At 35.6% G+C, this 21,757-nt stretch overlaps 1 protein-coding gene and 1 long non-coding RNA gene across 2 annotated transcripts in view; one reads left to right on the top strand and one right to left on the bottom strand.

The window, feature by feature from the left end:
- LOC149597314 (uncharacterized) overlaps positions 1-21,757 on the top strand; it is a 79,544-nt gene that overhangs the window by 6,484 nt on the left and 51,303 nt on the right. The gene's annotated exons all lie outside the window — the stretch shown is intronic.
- On the bottom strand, positions 8,241-9,242 carry LOC149597320 (uncharacterized). The gene is made up of 2 exons (XR_016379252.1): positions 8,569-9,242; positions 8,241-8,453 (listed from the first exon to the last, which is right to left on the bottom strand). It is a non-coding gene; the product is annotated as an uncharacterized LOC149597320 (long non-coding RNA).

Raw genomic sequence — 21,757 nt, 5'->3', positions numbered from 1 at the left:
TTTACGAATTTAAGCTTTTCTATCATTCAAATCATCTAATTCTTCAAAAATTAACGATTTACTTTGACGGCGTTAGGACCACTTAACTCCGCCCACAATTCTGTACTTTAGTCAGCATAGGCCCCTTTACGTTTCTTAATTATCCCGGCCTAATTCATTTAATTATTTCAATTAAAACAAATGTTATGAATTAAAAAACACCCCCCTTTTCACCCCCTGTAACTTTACACTTAATTTCCTTAAGTAATCCTTATTAAAACCACCTAATCCTAGTTAAATCTATCCCAAACCACCCTTAGGCACCCGCTGAGTAGGATATATTTTGTCAACCAATAACGAAACCGGATATTTCTGGCGGGTGATTCGAAAAATTCTGTACTTTAGTCAGTCGAGAAAATTCGAGTTTATTCCCGAAAATCGAGCAAATTAAATAAAACAATCGATTTAGAACGACTAATTATCACGGAAAAAGGCTTATTCCACATCTATTATAATTATTCCATGCCAATTTAAAATTTTCGCACCCTTAGGCACCCTAAAAAAGGACATTTTTACACTTTAAATGCTTTCATTTTAATTATCAAGGTCTCCTAACACAATATAGATTACGAATATAATTGCAATTAAACTAATTAATTAGATAACCCTTTATTTTTACCCTTTGGTAACCTCAAAACAACCAAAACCATATATGAAAAATACTCGACTTTTTAATCGGTTTAAAAAATACAATAAGCTAGTCTTCAAATATCATATCTATCACGACACTAATCTTCATTAAAACTAGTTAATTATTTTCATCTTCTTAATTGCGTTACGAAAAAGGCTTTTTAGGTGTCGGACGTGAACTTAACTCCGCCCAGAATTCTGTACTTTAGTCAGCTTAGGCCTCTTTATGTTTCTTAATTATTTCGGGCTAATTCATTTAATTTCTTCAATATAAACAAGTGGTATAAATTAAAAAATACCCCCTTTCACCCCCTGTAATTTACCACTTTATTATCTCAAGTAATCCTTATTAATACGACCCCAAACTACTCTTAGGCACCCGCTGAGTAGGATATATTTTGTCAACCAATAATGAAACCGGATATTTCTGGCGGGTGATTCGAAAAATTCTGTACTTTTGGCAGTCGAGCATATTCGAGTTTATTCCTCTACAAATTTCCTTATCAGTCCCACCGATCATCTCCTTAAACCCTTCGACCACTGCCAATGTCTTGTGTTCTCGCGCCATAAAGTCGCGCACCTTTCTTCTTACTTCTTTTCAGTTTGACCTGCCCTGTTGTTGTTGTCGGTGGGGGTGGGCGGGGCGTCGTTGTCGTGAAAGAGTACCGCATTTGGCAGTATAAAATTTTTCCTTCGTCATTGAAGGGAGAGTGAATGTGAGAGAATTGTGGTGAGGTTAAATTTTACTTTCGTGTATTTTAAGAGGAAGGGGATTATAATAGTAAGTATAAGCATAGCATTTAATTGTGGTTAATCATTGTGAATTGAGTTTTACGTTTGCTCGATATATTTAAAGCGAGAGAGAGAGAGCATTATTTTATTGCCTTAATTTAAATTGGAGGTTTCCTACTCCCTTTAAATTCTCTGTCACCCGTCGACAATAAGGATTCCACACTTTCCACCCTGCTCCCCATTCAAAGAAATCGAGGAAAATTTTCAAAGCAAAAGCAAGTATACATATAGAGTAATTTCGGTTGAGAGGGGGAGTGAACTGTTTATCCCCTACGTTAGGGGCAACTTTGTACTAGAGAATACTATTTGCCCCCGGAAGGGAAGGGGAGGGGGATATCACTAAGGTTATGACGTTGCAAAGTAATTAATCTATACTGATGTTATTTTTAGAATGGTCTTTACGTGTATTTATCGGGCGTTAAGTACGTAATCATTTTACACTGTTAAAGGTAACTCGATCATCGAGGGGGTAATCACTAAAACGTTCCGTTCTTCTATTAAGGGTTACTTGTGTGTAATCATTTCAGCATTGTTGTTTTTAGAATGGTCTTACCAGAAGTGAGATGAGACTCATCTCACTTCTGGTCTTACGGGTAATAATTTTAGCAATATTAAGGGTAGCGCATCGAGGGGTTACCCACTCAAAATTTCTCTTTGTGTCGCACTATTACAATTATAACATAAATAAATTTATTGTAGTAAGGATTACGGGTAATCATTTTAGCATCGAGGGGCTATTCACATAAATTTTATGTACGCCTGTTAAGTAGGGTACGATGTGGCTGCTATTACTAGCCCTTGGGTCGTCTTCTTTTATTTAGGTCCGACTCACTGTCACCAACATCGTACCGACGTCAATCTGGCAGTGGCAAACTGCTGCCTCATTCTGCCAGATCATTGACGTCGGTCAACATCGCCATAGACCAATTATCTTTACCCTTTGTCCCTTTTACTTTTATGTATTACTACTGTATTGGCAACCATGCAAAGGGTTTTAACATAGGAGTGTTATATTTTAAAAAATAGAAATTAAGGTAGGACTAAGATGTGCGTCGTGCTATTGTTAGGTTTGGTAAAAGGGTTTATAAATAAAAGGAGGTCCCGTACTGAGAATTCCCTGGCCAAAGAACATCCAGCCGGAGGCCCCAAGAAGTAACGCAGAACCACTCTGATTGTAGAGATTTTATTATTTATTTTACAGATGCAACTATTTGGTTTATATTTTTCTACTTCCAACTAGCTATATAGTTTATTTTTAATAGACCATTCCATTATTGACATGGCTGAAGAGAACTTAACAGGGGCTAGAGGTGTTTTGAGAAGCACCGCTAGAGGCAGAGCGAGTTGGCTAGCCTCCCGCGTTTAGTGAACTGTGGCTCCATCTGGCGTTGCCTCTTAGCGAGTCGAAAGACACCTCTCCGCCCCTGCACGTTTGTTTCTCTACAAGTATTTACAGGAATGGTCTATTTTGACGCTACAGTTTTTGTTTTAAATAATTTTGTAGTTCATTCTTTATCAATTATTTTTCTGTTCATAGATTGACTAGTTCGCTAGGATAAAGTAAAACCACTGCTTGACACACGCCGATGCCCAAACATATTAACTTGCCATGTCAGTCATTATTGGGAAAGAGATAAGTTCGTGCATTAAAGTCCACTAGAATAGTAAAATCTAGAGCTCTTGCACAACCTTATGGATGGTCTTTCTCATATTTTCTCAGAAATTGTATGTTGCTAATTGCTCCCTAAGAGTTTAATTGGGTTTCGGTTTCAAGTATCCATCAAAATAATGCAACTTTTGATATAGATATTAAGCTAAATTATTTATACCTATATATTTTTTATCTTAGTGAAGAGGGATGTAACCGTTATATCGTCTCACAGTCCCTTTTTCGTTTTTGTCAATGCCCCTTTAGTTTTTTATACCCGTTTGAAAGGTTATTGCTTTGCTAAAAGCGACAGTGGATGATTCAGATTTCACCCCAACTCAACTTCTACTTTTGATTTTATAGTTTAAAGCCCTTGTTTTTATATTTTGTTTTCCTGACCTTTACTCATTGTATTCCCTGTGCTGCAGTAAGGTGTTACAGGGTATGAAAGGGGGGGTGTTCTTTTAATTTGTACCACTTGTTTATATTGGAATAATTAAATGAATTAGGCCGAGATATTTAAGAAACATAAAGGGGCCTAAGCTGACTAAAGTACAGAATTGTGGGTGGAGTTAAGTTCACTCCCGACACCTGTAGAGCCTTTTTCGTAACGCCATTAATTAAGGGGATGAAAATAATTAACTAGTTTTAATGAAGATTAGTGTCGTGATAGATATGATATTCGAAGACTATAGCTTATTGTATTTTTTCAACCAATTAAGAAGTCGAATATTTCCATATTTGGTTTTGGTTGTTTTGAGGTTACCATTACAAAGGGTAGAAATGAAGGTTTATCTCATTAATTAGTTTAATTACAATTATATTTGTAATTATTATTGTGTTAGAAGGCTTTCATAATTAAAATTTAAGCGTTTAAATTGTAAAAATGGTCTTTTTCAGGGTGCCTAAGGGAGCGAAAATTTTAAATTGGCGTTAAATATTTATAAAAGATGTTGAATATGCCTTTTCCATGTTAATTAGTTTTTCTAAATCGTTTGTTTTAAATAATTTGCTCGATTTTCGGGAATAAACTCGAATTTTGTCGACTGACTAAAGTACAGAATTTTTCGAATCACCCACCAGAAATATCCGGTTTCATTATTGGTTAACAAAATATATCCTATTCAGTGGGTGCCTAAGGGTAGTTTGGGATGGATTTAATTAGGATTACTTGAGATAATAAAGTGGTAAATTACAGGGGGTGAAAGGGGGTGTTTTTTAATTTATACCACTTGTTTATATTGAAGAAATTAAATGAATTAGCCCGAGATAATTATGAAACTTAAAGGGGCCTAAGCTGACTAAAGTACAGAATTGTGGGCGGAGTTAAATTGAAGATGTATTTCCAGCATGCACTCCCGGCATCTGTCGAGCCTTTACCGTATCAATTAAAGAGGAATATTTATCATATTTGGATTTCGTTGTTTTGATGTTACCAAAGGGTAGAAATGAAGGATTATCTCATTAATTGTAATCTAAATTGTGTTAGGAGACCTTTATAATTAAAATTTAAGCGTTTACAGTGTAGAAATGGCCTTATTGAGGGTGCCTAAGGGTGCGAAAATTTTAAATTGGCATGGAATAATTATAAAAGATGTTGAATAAGCCTTTTTCCGTGATAATTAGTCGTTCTAAATCGATTGTTTTATTTAATTTGCTCGATTTTCGGGAATAAACTCGAATTTTCTCGACTGACTAAAGTACAGAATTTTTCGAATCACCCGCCAGAAATATCCGGTTTCGTTATTGGTTGACAAAATATATCCTACTCAGCGGGTGCCTAGGGGTGGTTTGGGATAGATTTAATTAGGATTACTTGAGAGAATAAAGTGGTAAATTACAGGGGGTGAAAGGGGGTGTTTTGTTTAATTATTACTACTTCTTTATATTCAAATAATGAAACGAATTAGGCCGGGATAATTAAGAAACGTAAAGGGGCCTAAGCTGACTAAAGTACAGAATTGTGGGCGGAGTTAAGTTGAAGATATATTTCTCGCATGCACTACCGGCATCTTTCGAGCCTTTATGGTATCAATTAAAGATGAATATATATCATATTTGGATTTCGTTGTTTTGAGGTTTCCAAAGGGTTCAAACGAAGGTTTACCACATTAATTAGTTTAATTACAATTATATTTGTAATTATTATTGTGTTAGAAGACTTTCATAATTAAAATTTAAGCGTTTAAATTGTAAAAATGGTCTTTTTCAGGGTGCCTAAGGGAGCGAAAATTTTAAATTGGCGTTAAATATTTATAAAAGATGTTGAATATGCCTTTTCCATGTTAATTAGTTTTTCTAAATCGTTTGTTTTAAATAATTTGCTCGATTTTCGGGAATAAACTCGAATTTTGTCGACTGACTAAAGTACAGAATTTTTCGAATCACCCACCAGAAATATCCGGTTTCATTATTGGTTAACAAAATATATCCTATTCAGTGGGTGCCTAAGGGTAGTTTGGGATGGATTTAATTAGGATTACTTGAGATAATAAAGTGGTAAATTACAGGGGGTGAAAGGGGGTGTTTTTTAATTTATACCACTTGTTTATATTGAAGAAATTAAATGAATTAGCCCGAGATAATTATGAAACTTAAAGGGGCCTAAGCTGACTAAAGTACAGAATTGTGGGCGGAGTTAAATTGAAGATGTATTTCCAGCATGCACTCCCGGCATCTTTCGAGCCTTTACCGTATCAATTAAAGAGGAATATTTATCATATTTGGATTTCGTTGTTTTGATGTTACCAAAGGGTAGAAATGAAGGATTATCTCATTAATTGTAATCTAAATTGTGTTAGGAGACCTTTATAATTAAAATTTAAGCGTTTACAGTGTAGAAATGGCCTTATTGAGGGTGCCTAAGGGTGCGAAAATTTTAAATTGGCATGGAATAATTATAAAAGATGTTGAATAAGCCTTTTTCCGTGATAATTAGTCGTTCTAAATCGATTGTTTTATTTAATTTGCTCGATTTTCGGGAATAAACTCGAATTTTCTCGACTGACTAAAGTACAGAATTTTTCGAATCACCCGCCAGAAATATCCGGTTTCGTTATTGGTTGACAAAATATATCCTACTCAGCGGGTGCCTAGGGGTGGTTTGGGATAGATTTAATTAGGATTACTTGAGAGAATAAAGTGGTAAATTACAGGGGGTGAAAGGGGGTGTTTTGTTTAATTATTACTACTTCTTTATATTCAAATAATGAAACGAATTAGGCCGGGATAATTAAGAAACGTAAAGGGGCCTAAGCTGACTAAAGTACAGAATTGTGGGCGGAGTTAAGTTGAAGATATATTTCTCGCATGCACTACCGGCATCTTTCGAGCCTTTATGGTATCAATTAAAGATGAATATATATCATATTTGGATTTCGTTGTTTTGAGGTTTCCAAAGGGTTCAAACGAAGGTTTACCACATTAATTAGTTTAATTACAATTATATTTGTAATTATTATTGTGTTAGAAGACTTTCATAATCAAAATTTAAGCGTTTAAATTGTAAAAATGGTCTTTTTTAGGGTGCCTAAGGGGGCGAAAATTTTAAATTTGCATGGAATAATTATAAAAGATGTTGAATAAGCCTTTTTCCATGATAATTAGTCGTTCTAAATCGATTGTTTTATTTAATTTGCTCGACTTTCGGGAATAAACTCGAATTTTCTCGACTGACTAAAGTACAGAATTTTTCGAATAACCCGCCAGAAATATCCGGTTTCATTATTGGTTAACAAAATATATCCTACTCAGCGGGTGCCTAAGAGTAGTTTGGGGTCGTATTAATAAGGATTACTTGAGATAATAAAGTGGAAATTTACAGGGGGGTGAAAGGGGGTGTTTTTTAATTTATACCACTTGTTTATATTGAAGAAATTAAATGAATTAGCCCGAGATAATTATGAAACATAAAGGGGCCTAAGCTGACTAAAGTACAGAATTGTGGGTGGAGTTAAATTGAAGATGTATTTCCAGCATGCACTCCCGGCATCTGTCGAGCCTTTATCGTATCACTTAAAGATGAATATGTATCATATTTGGATTTCGTTGTTTTGAGGTTTCCAAAGGGTAGAAATGAAGGTTTACCACATTAATTAGTTTAATTGCAATTATATTCGTAAGCTATATTGTGTTAGGAGACCTTGTTAATTAAAATTTAAGCGTTTAAATTGTAATAATGGCCTTTTTAGGGTGCCTAAGGATACGAAAATTTTAAATTGGCGTTAAATAATTATAATAGATGTTGAATAAGCCTATTTCCTTGATAATTACTCGTTCTAAATCGATTGTTGTGATTAATTTGCTTGGTTTTCGGGAATAAACTCGAATTTTCTCGACTGCCAAAAGTACAGAATTTTTCGAATCACCCGCCAGAAATATCCGGTTTGATTATTGGTTGACAAAATATATCCTATTCAGCGGGTGCTTAAGAGTAGTTTGGGCTCGTATTAATAAGGATTACTTAAAGAAATGAAGTGTAAAGTTACAGGGGGTGAAAGGGGGTGTTTTTTAATTCATAACATCTGTTTTAATTGAAATAATTAAATGAATCAGGCCGGGATAATTAAGAAACATAAAGGGGCCTAAGCTGACTAAAGTACAGAATTGTGGGCGGAGTTAAGTGGTCCTAACGCCGTCAAAGTAAATCGTTAATTTTTGAAGAATTTGCTGATTTGAATGATAGAAAAGCTTAAATTCGTAACATTTTAATCATTTTTTAATTATAATTAAATGTATTTTACTCCCCATTGGTCCCCTTGGTGAAAAGTAACGTTTAGGATGAAGTTTCCTCTACCGCCGTTTCACCCGACTGGGATTTTAGTGATTTCCGACCTTAGGCAACCTTACAGGGGCGCCGATCATTATTTTTCCCAGGGGGGGGCTCGGGCCCACGGCAACACAAGGGAGCTAAGCCAAAAAATTTTATTCCTTATAGGGCCAGCTGCCCTAATTTGGAACAGCTCTAATTTGGAACACTTTTTTTAAAATCGTCATAACTTAAGTTTGAGAGCTTCAAATTAATATTTTAAGGGCTCATTTGGAAGAATGAACATCCCTCTATCCATAAAACACGGCCTCAAGACTCTATCATAAAATCCAGATAAGATACAAGCATAATTAGACAACCTCATATTTTGCATAATTTATTTTTTCCAAAATGAAGGGAAAGTTCTCCCATGGGTCTCGGGAAATAAGCTTTCACGGCCAATGGGAGAAACATAGGCTTACGAAAATTATTCCATTGAAAACTTCGGATCTTTCTCTTCAAATTAAACACTTTAAACGCCAGGTTAGGCTCAAAAATTATTGAGAAAACTCGAATAGAAAATATGTCCTCATTTGCCTAAAATGGAACACCCCGATACACGAAAATTTAATCTATCTTTTTACATCCATAACTAATGTTTTACTCACTAAAGGACAACAAAAAGACCTTAGAAGATGCGTTGATTCATTACCTGTTTAATACTTTTGGTCCCGTAAGCGTAGATTAAGATGCGGAAAAGATACGGGTATTATTAGCCCAGTGTCCAGATTTAGTCATAAACGTGATGCCAATTTTAGCTGATTTAGCATGTTTCGCCTAGTGATATTGGGTTTCAAACACCGTATCATGACTCATTTGATGTAAAATGTAGATTCGACACAATTACGCCACAAAAACATAACAGTGTAGGTTACTTTGATCTAACTTGGTAATTATTTCATTCGAAATACCGTTAGAGTGCATTTAATTTACAATGTTTAACCGTAATGAACTGACAGCGCGCCAATTTTTGAAGCTTTTTTTTTTTTTTTTTTTTCCACCTAGCCCTTATGGAAAATTTCATTGGAAACCAATTGGGAACCAATTAAAAACATGTAGGACATATGGGGAATTTATAGGAAAAATACACCTATGTGTGTACTCATAGGGAAACTATAAGAAACCCATAGGTTTCCTATTGCAACATCTATTGGGATTTAATTGGAAGGGACTGCAATAGAAAACCTATAAGAAACCAATAGGTTTCCTATTGCAACATCTATTGGGATTTAATTGGAAGAGACTGCAATAGAAAACCAATAGGAAACCTATTGGTTCCCTAATGCAACATCTATTGGGATTTAATTGGGAGAGACTGCAATAGAAAACCTATAGGAAATCCATAGGTTTCCTATTGCAACATCTATTGGGATTTAATTGGGAGAGACTGCAATAGAAAACCTATAGGAAACCCATAGGTTCCCTATTGCAACATCTATTGGGATTTAAATTGCCTTAATTTAAATTGGAGGTTTCCTACTCCCTTTAAATTCTCTGTCACCCGTCGACAATAAGGATTCCACACTTTCCACCCTGCTCCCCATTCAAAGAAATCGAGGAAAATTTTCAAAGCAAAAGCAAGTATACATATAGAGTAATTTCGGTTGAGAGGGGGAGTGAACTGTTTATCCCCTACGTTAGGGGCAACTTTGTACTAGAGAATACTATTTGCCCCCGGAAGGGAAGGGGAGGGGGATATCACTAAGGTTATGACGTTGCAAAGTAATTAATCTATACTGATGTTATTTTTAGAATGGTCTTTACGTGTATTTATCGGGCGTTAAGTACGTAATCATTTTACACTGTTAAAGGTAACTCGATCATCGAGGGGGTAATCACTAAAACGTTCCGTTCTTCTATTAAGGGTTACTTGTGTGTAATCATTTCAGCATTGTTGTTTTTAGAATGGTCTTACCAGAAGTGAGATGAGACTCATCTCACTTCTGGTCTTACGGGTAATAATTTTAGCAATATTAAGGGTAGCGCATCGAGGGGTTACCCACTCAAAATTTCTCTTTGTGTCGCACTATTACAATTATAACATAAATAAATTTATTGTAGTAAGGATTACGGGTAATCATTTTAGCATCGAGGGGCTATTCACATAAATTTTATGTACGCCTGTTAAGTAGGGTACGATGTGGCTGCTATTACTAGCCCTTGGGTCGTCTTCTTTTATTTAGGTCCGACTCACTGTCACCAACATCGTACCGACGTCAATCTGGCAGTGGCAAACTGCTGCCTCATTCTGCCAGATCATTGACGTCGGTCAACATCGCCATAGACCAATTATCTTTACCCTTTGTCCCTTTTACTTTTATGTATTACTACTGTATTGGCAACCATGCAAAGGGTTTTAACATAGGAGTGTTATATTTTAAAAAATAGAAATTAAGGTAGGACTAAGATGTGCGTCGTGCTATTGTTAGGTTTGGTAAAAGGGTTTATAAATAAAAGGAGGTCCCGTACTGAGAATTCCCTGGCCAAAGAACATCCAGCCGGAGGCCCCAAGAAGTAACGCAGAACCACTCTGATTGTAGAGATTTTATTATTTATTTTACAGATGCAACTATTTGGTTTATATTTTTCTACTTCCAACTAGCTATATAGTTTATTTTTAATAGACCATTCCATTATTGACATGGCTGAAGAGAACTTAACAGGGGCTAGAGGTGTTTTGAGAAGCACCGCTAGAGGCAGAGCGAGTTGGCTAGCCTCCCGCGTTTAGTGAACTGTGGCTCCATCTGGCGTTGCCTCTTAGCGAGTCGAAAGACACCTCTCCGCCCCTGCACGTTTGTTTCTCTACAAGTATTTACAGGAATGGTCTATTTTGACGCTACAGTTTTTGTTTTAAATAATTTTGTAGTTCATTCTTTATCAATTATTTTTCTGTTCATAGATTGACTAGTTCGCTAGGATAAAGTAAAACCACTGCTTGACACACGCCGATGCCCAAACATATTAACTTGCCATGTCAGTCATTATTGGGAAAGAGATAAGTTCGTGCATTAAAGTCCACTAGAATAGTAAAATCTAGAGCTCTTGCACAACCTTATGGATGGTCTTTCTCATATTTTCTCAGAAATTGTATGTTGCTAATTGCTCCCTAAGAGTTTAATTGGGTTTCGGTTTCAAGTATCCATCAAAATAATGCAACTTTTGATATAGATATTAAGCTAAATTATTTATACCTATATATTTTTTATCTTAGTGAAGAGGGATGTAACCGTTATATCGTCTCACAGTCCCTTTTTCGTTTTTGTCAATGCCCCTTTAGTTTTTTATACCCGTTTGAAAGGTTATTGCTTTGCTAAAAGCGACAGTGGATGATTCAGATTTCACCCCAACTCAACTTCTACTTTTGATTTTATAGTTTAAAGCCCTTGTTTTTATATTTTGTTTTCCTGACCTTTACTCATTGTATTCCCTGTGCTGCAGTAAGGTGTTACAGGGTATGAAAGGGGGGGTGTTCTTTTAATTTGTACCACTTGTTTATATTGGAATAATTAAATGAATTAGGCCGAGATATTTAAGAAACATAAAGGGGCCTAAGCTGACTAAAGTACAGAATTGTGGGTGGAGTTAAGTTCACTCCCGACACCTGTAGAGCCTTTTTCGTAACGCCATTAATTAAGGGGATGAAAATAATTAACTAGTTTTAATGAAGATTAGTGTCGTGATAGATATGATATTCGAAGACTATAGCTTATTGTATTTTTTCAACCAATTAAGAAGTCGAATATTTCCATATTTGGTTTTGGTTGTTTTGAGGTTACCATTACAAAGGGTAGAAATGAAGGTTTATCTCATTAATTAGTTTAATTACAATTATATTTGTAATTATTATTGTGTTAGAAGGCTTTCATAATTAAAATTTAAGCGTTTAAATTGTAAAAATGGTCTTTTTCAGGGTGCCTAAGGGAGCGAAAATTTTAAATTGGCGTTAAATATTTATAAAAGATGTTGAATATGCCTTTTCCATGTTAATTAGTTTTTCTAAATCGTTTGTTTTAAATAATTTGCTCGATTTTCGGGAATAAACTCGAATTTTGTCGACTGACTAAAGTACAGAATTTTTCGAATCACCCACCAGAAATATCCGGTTTCATTATTGGTTAACAAAATATATCCTATTCAGTGGGTGCCTAAGGGTAGTTTGGGATGGATTTAATTAGGATTACTTGAGATAATAAAGTGGTAAATTACAGGGGGTGAAAGGGGGTGTTTTTTAATTTATACCACTTGTTTATATTGAAGAAATTAAATGAATTAGCCCGAGATAATTATGAAACTTAAAGGGGCCTAAGCTGACTAAAGTACAGAATTGTGGGCGGAGTTAAATTGAAGATGTATTTCCAGCATGCACTCCCGGCATCTGTCGAGCCTTTACCGTATCAATTAAAGAGGAATATTTATCATATTTGGATTTCGTTGTTTTGATGTTACCAAAGGGTAGAAATGAAGGATTATCTCATTAATTGTAATCTAAATTGTGTTAGGAGACCTTTATAATTAAAATTTAAGCGTTTACAGTGTAGAAATGGCCTTATTGAGGGTGCCTAAGGGTGCGAAAATTTTAAATTGGCATGGAATAATTATAAAAGATGTTGAATAAGCCTTTTTCCGTGATAATTAGTCGTTCTAAATCGATTGTTTTATTTAATTTGCTCGATTTTCGGGAATAAACTCGAATTTTCTCGACTGACTAAAGTACAGAATTTTTCGAATCACCCGCCAGAAATATCCGGTTTCGTTATTGGTTGACAAAATATATCCTACTCAGCGGGTGCCTAGGGGTGGTTTGGGATAGATTTAATTAGGATTACTTGAGAGAATAAAGTGGTAAATTACAGGGGGTGAAAGGGGGTGTTTTGTTTAATTATTACTACTTCTTTATATTCAAATAATGAAACGAATTAGGCCGGGATAATTAAGAAACGTAAAGGGGCCTAAGCTGACTAAAGTACAGAATTGTGGGCGGAGTTAAGTTGAAGATATATTTCTCGCATGCACTACCGGCATCTTTCGAGCCTTTATGGTATCAATTAAAGATGAATATATATCATATTTGGATTTCGTTGTTTTGAGGTTTCCAAAGGGTTCAAACGAAGGTTTACCACATTAATTAGTTTAATTACAATTATATTTGTAATTATTATTGTGTTAGAAGACTTTCATAATTAAAATTTAAGCGTTTAAATTGTAAAAATGGTCTTTTTCAGGGTGCCTAAGGGAGCGAAAATTTTAAATTGGCGTTAAATATTTATAAAAGATGTTGAATATGCCTTTTCCATGTTAATTAGTTTTTCTAAATCGTTTGTTTTAAATAATTTGCTCGATTTTCGGGAATAAACTCGAATTTTGTCGACTGACTAAAGTACAGAATTTTTCGAATCACCCACCAGAAATATCCGGTTTCATTATTGGTTAACAAAATATATCCTATTCAGTGGGTGCCTAAGGGTAGTTTGGGATGGATTTAATTAGGATTACTTGAGATAATAAAGTGGTAAATTACAGGGGGTGAAAGGGGGTGTTTTTTAATTTATACCACTTGTTTATATTGAAGAAATTAAATGAATTAGCCCGAGATAATTATGAAACTTAAAGGGGCCTAAGCTGACTAAAGTACAGAATTGTGGGCGGAGTTAAATTGAAGATGTATTTCCAGCATGCACTCCCGGCATCTTTCGAGCCTTTACCGTATCAATTAAAGAGGAATATTTATCATATTTGGATTTCGTTGTTTTGATGTTACCAAAGGGTAGAAATGAAGGATTATCTCATTAATTGTAATCTAAATTGTGTTAGGAGACCTTTATAATTAAAATTTAAGCGTTTACAGTGTAGAAATGGCCTTATTGAGGGTGCCTAAGGGTGCGAAAATTTTAAATTGGCATGGAATAATTATAAAAGATGTTGAATAAGCCTTTTTCCGTGATAATTAGTCGTTCTAAATCGATTGTTTTATTTAATTTGCTCGATTTTCGGGAATAAACTCGAATTTTCTCGACTGACTAAAGTACAGAATTTTTCGAATCACCCGCCAGAAATATCCGGTTTCGTTATTGGTTGACAAAATATATCCTACTCAGCGGGTGCCTAGGGGTGGTTTGGGATAGATTTAATTAGGATTACTTGAGAGAATAAAGTGGTAAATTACAGGGGGTGAAAGGGGGTGTTTTGTTTAATTATTACTACTTCTTTATATTCAAATAATGAAACGAATTAGGCCGGGATAATTAAGAAACGTAAAGGGGCCTAAGCTGACTAAAGTACAGAATTGTGGGCGGAGTTAAGTTGAAGATATATTTCTCGCATGCACTACCGGCATCTTTCGAGCCTTTATGGTATCAATTAAAGATGAATATATATCATATTTGGATTTCGTTGTTTTGAGGTTTCCAAAGGGTTCAAACGAAGGTTTACCACATTAATTAGTTTAATTACAATTATATTTGTAATTATTATTGTGTTAGAAGACTTTCATAATCAAAATTTAAGCGTTTAAATTGTAAAAATGGTCTTTTTTAGGGTGCCTAAGGGGGCGAAAATTTTAAATTTGCATGGAATAATTATAAAAGATGTTGAATAAGCCTTTTTCCATGATAATTAGTCGTTCTAAATCGATTGTTTTATTTAATTTGCTCGACTTTCGGGAATAAACTCGAATTTTCTCGACTGACTAAAGTACAGAATTTTTCGAATAACCCGCCAGAAATATCCGGTTTCATTATTGGTTAACAAAATATATCCTACTCAGCGGGTGCCTAAGAGTAGTTTGGGGTCGTATTAATAAGGATTACTTGAGATAATAAAGTGGAAATTTACAGGGGGGTGAAAGGGGGTGTTTTTTAATTTATACCACTTGTTTATATTGAAGAAATTAAATGAATTAGCCCGAGATAATTATGAAACATAAAGGGGCCTAAGCTGACTAAAGTACAGAATTGTGGGTGGAGTTAAATTGAAGATGTATTTCCAGCATGCACTCCCGGCATCTGTCGAGCCTTTATCGTATCACTTAAAGATGAATATGTATCATATTTGGATTTCGTTGTTTTGAGGTTTCCAAAGGGTAGAAATGAAGGTTTACCACATTAATTAGTTTAATTGCAATTATATTCGTAAGCTATATTGTGTTAGGAGACCTTGTTAATTAAAATTTAAGCGTTTAAATTGTAATAATGGCCTTTTTAGGGTGCCTAAGGATACGAAAATTTTAAATTGGCGTTAAATAATTATAATAGATGTTGAATAAGCCTATTTCCTTGATAATTACTCGTTCTAAATCGATTGTTGTGATTAATTTGCTTGGTTTTCGGGAATAAACTCGAATTTTCTCGACTGCCAAAAGTACAGAATTTTTCGAATCACCCGCCAGAAATATCCGGTTTGATTATTGGTTGACAAAATATATCCTATTCAGCGGGTGCTTAAGAGTAGTTTGGGCTCGTATTAATAAGGATTACTTAAAGAAATGAAGTGTAAAGTTACAGGGGGTGAAAGGGGGTGTTTTTTAATTCATAACATCTGTTTTAATTGAAATAATTAAATGAATCAGGCCGGGATAATTAAGAAACATAAAGGGGCCTAAGCTGACTAAAGTACAGAATTGTGGGCGGAGTTAAGTGGTCCTAACGCCGTCAAAGTAAATCGTTAATTTTTGAAGAATTTGCTGATTTGAATGATAGAAAAGCTTAAATTCGTAACATTTTAATCATTTTTTAATTATAATTAAATGTATTTTACTCCCCATTGGTCCCCTTGGTGAAAAGTAACGTTTAGGATGAAGTTTCCTCTACCGCCGTTTCACCCGACTGGGATTTTAGTGATTTCCGACCTTAGGCAACCTTACAGGGGCGCCGATCATTATTTTTCCCAGGGGGGGGCTCGGGCCCACGGCAACACAAGGGAGCTAAGCCAAAAAATTTTATTCCTTATAGGGCCAGCTGCCCTAATTTGGAACAGCTCTAATTTGGAACACTTTTTTTAAAATCGTCATAACTTAAGTTTGAGAGCTTCAAATTAATATTTTAAGGGCTCATTTGGAAGAATGAACATCCCTCTATCCATAAAACACGGCCTCAAGACTCTATCATAAAATCCAGATAAGATACAAGCATAATTAGACAACCTCATATTTTGCATAATTTATTTTTTCCAAAATGAAGGGAAAGTTCTCCCATGGGTCTCGGGAAATAAGCTTTCACGGCCAATGGGAGAAACATAGGCTTACGAAAATTATTCCATTGAAAACTTCGGATCTTTCTCTTCAAATTAAACACTTTAAACGCCAGGTTAGGCTCAAAAATTATTGAGAAAACTCGAATAGAAAATATGTCCTCATTTGCCTAAAATGGAACACCCCGATACACGAAAATTTAATCTATCTTTTTACATCCATAACTAATGTTTTACTCACTAAAGGACAACAAAAAGACCTTAGAAGATGCGTTGATTCATTACCTGTTTAATACTTTTGGTCCCGTAAGCGTAGATTAAGATGCGGAAAAGATACGGGTATTATTAGCCCAGTATCCAGATTTAGTCATAAACGTGATGCCAATTTTAGCTGATTTAGCATGTTTCGCCTAGTGATATTGGGTTTCAAACACCGTATCATGACTCATTTGATGTAAAATGTAGATTCGACACAATTACGCCACAAAAACATAACAGTGTAGGTTACTTTGATCTAACTTGGTAATTATTTCATTCGAAATACCGTTAGAGTGCATTTAATTTACAATGTTTAACCGTAATGAACTGACAGCGCGCCAATTTTTGAAGCTTTTTTTTTTTTTTTTTTTTCCACCTAGCCCTTATGGAAAATTTCATTGGAAACCAATTGGGAACCAATTAAAAACATGTAGGACATATGGGGAATTTATAGGAAAAATACACCTATGTGTGTACTCATAGGGAAACTATAAGAAACCCATAGGTTTCCTATTGCAACATCTATTGGGATTTAATTGGAAGGGACTGCAATAGAAAACCTATAAGAAACCAATAGGTTTCCTATTGCAACATCTATTGGGATTTAATTGGAAGAGACTGCAATAGAAAACCAATAGGAAACCTATTGGTTCCCTAATGCAACATCTATTGGGATTTAATTGGGAGAGACTGCAATAGAAAACCTATAGGAAATCCATAGGTTTCCTATTGCAACATCTATTGGGATTTAATTGGGAGAGACTGCAATAGAAAACCTATAGGAAACCCATAGGTTCCCTATTGCAACATCTATTGGGATTTAATTGGAAGAGACTGCAATAGAAAACTAATAGGAAACCCATAGGTTCCCTATTGCAATATGTATTGGGATTTAATTGGAAGAGACTGCAATAGAAAATCAATAGGAAACCCATTGGTTTCCTATTGCAATATCTATTAGGATTTAATTGGAAGAGACTGCAATAGGGAACCCATAGGCTCCCCAATTGCATTGTATATTGGTCTTTAATTGGAAGGGACTGCAATAGAAAACGTATAGAAAAGCCATAAGCTTCACAATTAACATGTCTATTGGGATTTTATTGGTAAGAATTCGGTAAGATTAGTGCTTTGATATAGGTATTTGCAAATAATTATTTCTTAAGAAACTTTTATTAGCATGGTGCTTTATTAAAACTTTTACTGAAACTTAAAAAAGGCTTCAACTTAATCTTTCAATTTAAATTTTAGTGAAAATGTAATTATTTAATACTTTTGGATTTAAATTTACATTATTCCCTTAGATTCAACTAAATTTGGGAAAGGGGATATGTAGTGCTTCTTATTTACGGTAAAGACCAAAATATTCTGCGTCTTTTTCACTATCCTTAGAAATGGGTGTCCATTACTACCAATATTAACAACTTTGTACTCCCTTAAAATAACTATAGGCAGTTCAGAATTTTGACACCCCAAATTTAAATACACAAAATTAAGTATTTCACTTGGATTGACAGCAGAAGTCTATTTAAAATTGCATTAAATGGATTTATTTTGAATTTTATATTGCTCCATGGTGTCCATGGTGGAAGATTGCTACCATCAAATGGAAAACGGCATTAGCCAATTTAATTTGCCAATTTCTATCTACCCCATGGAGCCATAATAACGGGACTACTAGTTAAAAAATCGATATAGACTGTTCAAATCCCGGTCTCTCGTTATCATTGCTCCACGTGTGTGTTAAGGCTCCATGCCCTAGGCTTATTCTCTCACGCGACAGTCGACACACGCCTCCAGGGGTGGCGCCACAGTCTCTACTCTCTCTCTCTCCCCGCTCCTGTAACGAACGCATCGTTTCGTTTGATTTTGAATTTTAACGGAAAGGCTGCTAGGAGTCAGCTCGTTACCCACAGACAAACCCAAGCACAATCGGTAAATCATGTTTTTGTTCAACTATTATTAAAAAATTACTTTGACTTTAATGGCAATATTCTACTATATTATTATGGGTAAAATCAAGGGAAAAACGTATTTAATGCCAACGTTCAAACAAAACCTTATTCTAAGCCTTGGTCATCAACACAAAGAAATAGAAGCAAAGACAAAGAAACCCCTATTTGCTCTAGTTAAGTTCACCGGAACTAACACACAGCGTATTGTTAACATCAAAAATATTACGGGATTTAAACCAAATCATTTGAATGATTTTAAACTTTGCACAATTACAAATATCTTGAAGAAGAGACTGAGGCATGGACTAAAGTGCTTATACTTTTATTGGGATGTAAGTAAAAAAATTTTTTTAAATCTAGTACTGCCGCTCAGCTATTTGTAAATTAATTTTGCAGATTTATCTGGGAAACGGCGTTTTTTTAAATAAATGCAAGTGGGAAAATTGTCTCATGGCCCAAAATCCATCAATTTTTACGAAAAATTTGGCTGTTACGATATGGGGGACCACAGTCCTTGCTACTAGAAGCCTGACAGGAGTAATTTCTAATAGAATGAAAAATACCAGATATGATGAAGCTAGGCCACCCCTCACCTCCAAAAAATTCAGTCAATAAAGTGTAAGTTTATAATTATTATTTTAAGGAAATAATATCAAAGTCCAAAATCTTCCAGGTGGCGTAAGGTACTACGGGGAGCAGAAAAACTATCTCCTGTTCTTATTGATGTTGCTGTGAAAGGTGTTCATCACGCTTTAACTCAAAAAATTGCTGTTATTAGGAAAAAGATTAAATAATTATTTTGTAAAAAGCCGTAATAAAATTCTAGGGTGCTAATTTTTACACTATTAGAATGGTTGCTCTTCACGTGCAAAGTCCGTTTATTGTGTTAATTTGTACTCCTCTCACAGATTTTAATTCCTAGTACAACTGCATTAGTTTTAGGTCTTATCAAAGCCCCTTAGGGGTATTTTCCTGTCGGAATTCCATTTTGATTATTACCTATCTGAATCCCATTTTGATTATTACCTATAGGAATCCCATTTTGATTATTACCTATAGGAATCCCATTTTGATTATTACCTATAGGAATCCCATTTTGAATATTACCTATAGGAATCCCATTTTGATTATTACCTATAGGAATCCCATTTTGATTATTACCTATAGGAATCCCATTTTGATTATTACCTATAGGAATCCCATTTTGATTTCTACCTATCGGAATCCCATTTTGATTTCTACCTATCGGAATCCCATTTGGTTTATTTCTTATAACAATCCCATTCATTTCTATTCCTATTGAATCCCCATTAGATTATATCCCAACACTGCCTATTGGGACACCATTGGTCAAGGCCTATTGATACCCAATTCAATTTCTATTGGTGTATTTGTCCAAAACACAATCGATTTCAAATACATTTCCAATTAGTTTGCATCAGTCATCCTTATCAACGACCAGGGCCCATGGTGATAGTTTGCATCAGTCATCCTTATCAACGACCAGGGCCCATGGTGATAGTTTGCATCAGTCATCCTTATCAACGACCAGGGCCCATGGTGATAGTTTGCATCAGTCATCCTTATCAACGACCAGGGCCCATGGTGATAGTTTGCATCAGTCATCCTTATCAACGACCAGGGCCCATGGTCATACTGATGAGGTCATCCTTATCAACGACCAGGGCCCATGGTCATACTGATGAGGTCATCCTTATCAACGACCAGGGCCCATGGTCATACTGATGAGGTCATCCTTATCAACGACCAGGGCCCATGGTCATACTGATGAGGTCATCCTTATCAACGACCAGGGCCCATGGTCATACTGATAAGGTCATCCTTATCAACGACCAGGGTCCATGGTCATACTGATGAGGTCATCCTTATCAACGACCAGGGCCCATGGTCATACTGATAAGGTCATCCTTATCAACGACCAGGGCCCATGGTCATACTGATAAGGTCATCCTTATCAACGACCAGGGTCCATGGTCATACTGATAAGGTCATCCTTATCAACGACCAGGGTCCATGGTCATACTGATAAGGTCATCCTTATCAACGACCAGGGCCCATGGTTATACTGATAAGGTCATCCTTATCAACGACCAGGGTCTATGGTCATACTGATAAGGTCATCCTTATCAACGACCAGGGCCCATGGTTATACTGATAAGGTCATCCTTATCAACGACCAGGGCCCATGGTGATACTAATAAGGTCATCCTTATCAACGACCAGGACCATTTTGATGTTATCGCCCATTGCTTTTCGTCCATGTTCGAACCTTAATCGGGTTTGCAAGACAAGGTGTATTAATTTTTGTAGTTGACAGATGATGGGTTCAACAAGAGTACTTTTAAAGGGGCTAAATATTAAGGCGCGTTTTCAATCAAGATTTTTTTGAACAAAAATTAAGCTTTCGCTTCAAAAGTAGCAGCGGAAAGCCAAAGCAAAAAATCTTGGTGTTGTCAAACAAGCTTCAAATTCAGCTTTTCGTCTTTTCAGGCTTTAAACCTTCGAGAAGCAGATATCTAAATGAGTTTGATATTTGCTTCTCATTTTCTTTAAGCTTTTGCCCACTTGTAATTTTTTTATTCATTTGAAGCTTGTTTGAAAACGATTCGAGTTTCAGCTTTTCCGTTTTAATTTTTTTGAAGATTTTTTATCTTCGAAAGCCCGTGAAAAGTTCCCAAAAAATCCACAGCGAAAAGCTTGGGAAAAGTTGATTGAAAACGGGCCTTTATACAACTTAAGTTCAAGATTTAAGATGTGTGTGTCATTTATAGGGTGTTATTAGAAAACTGGCATAGTTAATTTTCTGAAACCCCCAAAGGGGAAACTAAAGTACAGAAAAATTCGAATGTGCCTAAGGTTGCAGGGGCGCCGATCATGTGGGGGCAGTGGGGGCAGTGGGGGCCTGAGCCCCCACGGGGAAAAATGAGAGGGGGCTCAGCCCCCTCTGGGAAGCTGCGATTCATTTGGGTGCCACTGTGAGTCGGCCGAGACTGGTCCCCCACGCTCACTCTTTTGACCCTATAAGGAACATATTAATGGCCTTTTGTTGTTGAAATAATAGAGTTATCACTATTTACGATCAGGTCTGTATTTACATCGATAGAGAATATATATCCTAAACTGCTAATAAACAATTTCTACTATACATATGGCAGTAGTAAGACTATATTCAGAACGGAGGTGCGCAAATGTTTTAATACCAACCACTTGGCATCGCAAATAGGAGGACGGAGCGACCGAATTCTCCAGTAGTCTTGGGCCGAACCAAACGGACCCTTTTTATATTGCAGGGAGCCCAGAGGTCCTATAATTACTATAAAATGCTATATATTTGAACCTGTCCCATATTATCTTATAATTTCATGAAAGGACCTATTATATCCTATACTCTTGACAAAGTCGAAGTTTTCGTATAGTTAAATT

The sequence above is a fragment of the Phalangium opilio genome, unplaced genomic scaffold (assembly GCF_054372755.1).
Source record: "Phalangium opilio isolate 3A_F unplaced genomic scaffold, DU_Popi_V2 ptg000362l_1, whole genome shotgun sequence".
Classification (NCBI taxonomy): Eukaryota; Metazoa; Arthropoda; class Arachnida; order Opiliones; family Phalangiidae; genus Phalangium; species Phalangium opilio.
Note: the sequence above shows the minus strand (reverse complement) of the source record. Positions and strands in the feature narration are given on the sequence as shown.